We start from the raw sequence: 3,195 nt of genomic DNA on the forward strand, positions 1-3,195 counted from the left end.
TCTTGATTCTGGCTGGCAGCCCTGCTTGGGATCCGCTCCAGCCCAAACAAGAATCTCCCCTTCAAACCCTCCCTCCCCCAGCAATCTCTTCCCAGTGCGGCGCTCCCCTCCCTCCAGGGTGGTGGCCTCTGTGTAGCATGTGCTGAGCAGTTCTGTACCTCTCCCGCTGCGCCAACGCCCCTTCGAGAAGCAAGTCTATTTAATGGAAATTCCGAATGTGAATTGTAGTGCCATCCTTGGAGTACAGAGGCTGACTGCAATTGAAAAACTATACTTCTTCATCTTTTATTTTTTCTTTATTTTATTATTAAATTTGTAGCACTTAACAAGGATGTCTGGGACATACTAAGAGCACAATGATGTTGGTTAATTGAATTGATGAACCTAGTTTCCTTCATTATTCAATTTTGGTGGGAGATAAAACAGTATTTGTAACTTGCTTAATGAAATAATTTAAGAGATAGTGGCTGCATGAAATAGTGGGAAAGTTTTACATTTATATCTTCTAACTTTGGAATTTATTGAAGCTGGCCAATTGATAATTTTTCGTTGGCTATAAACATGCAGTTCACATCCCCAAAACCAATAAACCTGTTTGATCCAATTCGAAGAGCCCAGGCAGAGAGTGGGGGTCAGGGAAAGGACAGTGACGTGGGGTTGGAATTCCCGTTGCAATTATGGGAAGCCAGGCCTCAACACAGTTGTAAGGTGTGCTGGGTGGCATTAGCCCAGGAGCTAGAAAGCAGAGAGCAGAGGTGAAATCTAGAAACAAGAAAATATAGTAAAACTTGAGTCAAAGCTATGAGGTATCTGAGCAAGCAAGACAGCTCCGGGTATGAGGTCCCAGGACAGTCACTGGTACCCAGAACACCAAGACTGATGGGGCGTGCTGGGAGGCAGAGCCTTGTGAAAGCCCCGGAGCTGCTGGCAGAAACTGAGGGTATTTTCCATGGAGCAACTATGACCTGGTGGCCAAGAGGGCTTCAGCAAGTGTCAACCAGAAGTGAGAGCTCAAAGTTGGCTAGAAAACCCAGGTGGGCTGCCAAAGACCGGAACAAAATCCAAACGTCCATTAACGAGAGGATGTATGAATAAAGTGTGGTTCATACAACGCAGCAACAAAATGACCAAACTACAGCTGTGAAAACACGGCAGATTCTCTCAAACGTCACACTGAGCAAAAGAATGAAAACGCAAAAGAATACATCGATGTACTTCCATTCATTCAAAAACAGGCAAAACACAACCATATTTTTTAGGTTTTAAATACATGGGTTGTAAGACTATAAAGAAAAGCAGGGAAATGATTAGGCTAAATAATAATGACTCAGCTCCGGAGGAAGAGGCACAGGGGGCTTTTGCAGTGGTGATAATATTCTGTTTCTTCACTCGGCTGGTGGTTACAAGAGTGTTTGCTTTATCTGTATTAATTAAATCATCCACATATGTTTTGTGCACTTTTCTTTTTCTATGTTCTATTTCATTATTTTTTTTAAAGTGAAAAAAAGAAATCATACAAGTTAAAATTCTGCAACCAGTCCTTTTAAGGGAGAGTTCCAGACATTGCTTTGTTCACCAGCCATAAATAACAATTTTGCTAGGCTCTCCATAGGCAAAACTTGCAGGCTTCTTGGCTCATTTTCTCAATCAACAAACACTTACCAGGAGCTTACTATATGCTGGGTACTGTGCTAGCTGCTGGGGGTTCAAGTATGCTCCTTGCTCCCATGGCATCCTATGAAACAAAGAGAATTATGTGACACACAATGCTTCCCTTTTCCCCTGGAATTTCTGGAAGCTCAGAGCTGAAGTTTGTCGTTATTTTTGGTAGCTTTTTGGATGTAATTATCTACACCCTGCCCCCCTTGCTGCTTCATTATACAACCTACGTTTTTATACTCTTAGTTTTGCAGGATCTGCCACATTTTACTGGAAGCCACTTCAAATCCTTTTGGGTGGTAGAGAAAATAAGTGAATAATGGGGAGCCCCTTGCCCTCCTTTTGGCTGGCTCTTCTCCCTGTCCACGACTGGCCCCTTGCTCCCCGGCCCCCACCCCCTGCCCCAGGGCCCTGCTTGCCCTTTCTGCCCCTCTCCATAAACCCCAATCCAGAGGAAATGCCCCGTGCCTGAGACATTTTGGGGGCTCTTACCTTCATACTGTCCTATTTCCCAGTCCCTCAGAGTCAGGAGCTAGAAACATGTGAGCAGAGCTTTCCTCTCTTATCCCGGGCCCAGCAGAGGAGTCACAGACTTTGTAAAGGGGAGCTGTGAAGCAAGAGCAGGAGCCAAGTTACTCCTGGATTTGTACGCTGAAGGCCTCCATTACCCTGGCAACAACGGGCTGGAAGGGGCCTTCAGACAGAAATATACTTTAATTTACCATTTTGAAAGACTCTTAATCAGCTCTCAGAACATACTTCACTTTACTAAAAGATATCCTGAGAGGAAGCATATTTCAAGGGACTAGGACTGCCAGATGACTTTTGCTGTGGAAGGAAAAGTTATTTAAAATGTTGCCCCCAAATGAATGTGCTGGCTGGCCCCGGGCTGGCCTGGGGACAGGGCGCCGGCGCCTCTGTGGTGAGTCCAGGGTCAGTTCCGCTTTGCAGGGTGCCCTGCATGGAGGGGCTTATGACAGGGAGGCGGCTGTGGGGACCAGGCAGCCTTTTTTCCCTTGGCGTGATAAACCTGTGCAGGCATCTTTGGAATGTGACCATGCCAACGATCCTGTTCCCTTTATGACTCCATCGGCTTCTGGGCCATTTCCCAGACATTATCTGGAGAGAGAAAAATGTTCAGGGAGCTGAAAAAAAAGTGCCTTAATTATGTTTAGATCCATTTTCAGCATGCCTGAAATAAGTTTGGGCTGTTCTGGGGAAACGACTGAGAGCTGTGTGCCATATGGCTGCACTCTTGAGTTGGAAGAAAATGCATTCAGAATAACAGTGTAAAGTCCTGGAAATGTATGAATTTCAATGAAAACACAAACCCTCTAGTGTTCCTGGTACACATACACTCACACATACATGGGCACCCACTCATGCATACACACATACATGCACACACAAATGCGTCCATGAGCACATATGCACACACATGCATACACAAATGCACACACGCACGTACATGCTCAACCACACAACCCTTTGTCTAACTGGTTATGAACACAAAGGTCAGAGTGGGAAAGAGGGAAA

At 45.3% G+C, this 3,195-nt stretch overlaps 1 long non-coding RNA gene across 2 annotated transcripts; it reads right to left on the reverse strand.

Annotated features, from left to right (window-relative positions):
- Window positions 1-398: 398 nt before the first annotated feature.
- On the reverse strand, window positions 399-2,646 carry LOC139082476 (uncharacterized). Of its 2 annotated transcripts, XR_011538529.1 has the most exons (4): window positions 2,382-2,646; window positions 2,152-2,266; window positions 1,663-1,735; window positions 399-1,421 (listed from the first exon to the last, which is right to left on the reverse strand). It is a non-coding gene; the product is annotated as an uncharacterized lncRNA (long non-coding RNA). The 2 variants fall into 2 exon arrangements; XR_011538528.1 differs by lacking the exon at window positions 399-1,421 and having other exon boundaries at window positions 1,438-1,735.
- Between the last annotated feature and the right edge of the window lie 549 nt (window positions 2,647-3,195).

The sequence above is a fragment of the Equus przewalskii genome, chromosome 1 (genome assembly GCF_037783145.1).
Source record: "Equus przewalskii isolate Varuska chromosome 1, EquPr2, whole genome shotgun sequence".
NCBI classification, from domain to species: Eukaryota; Metazoa; Chordata; class Mammalia; order Perissodactyla; family Equidae; genus Equus; species Equus przewalskii.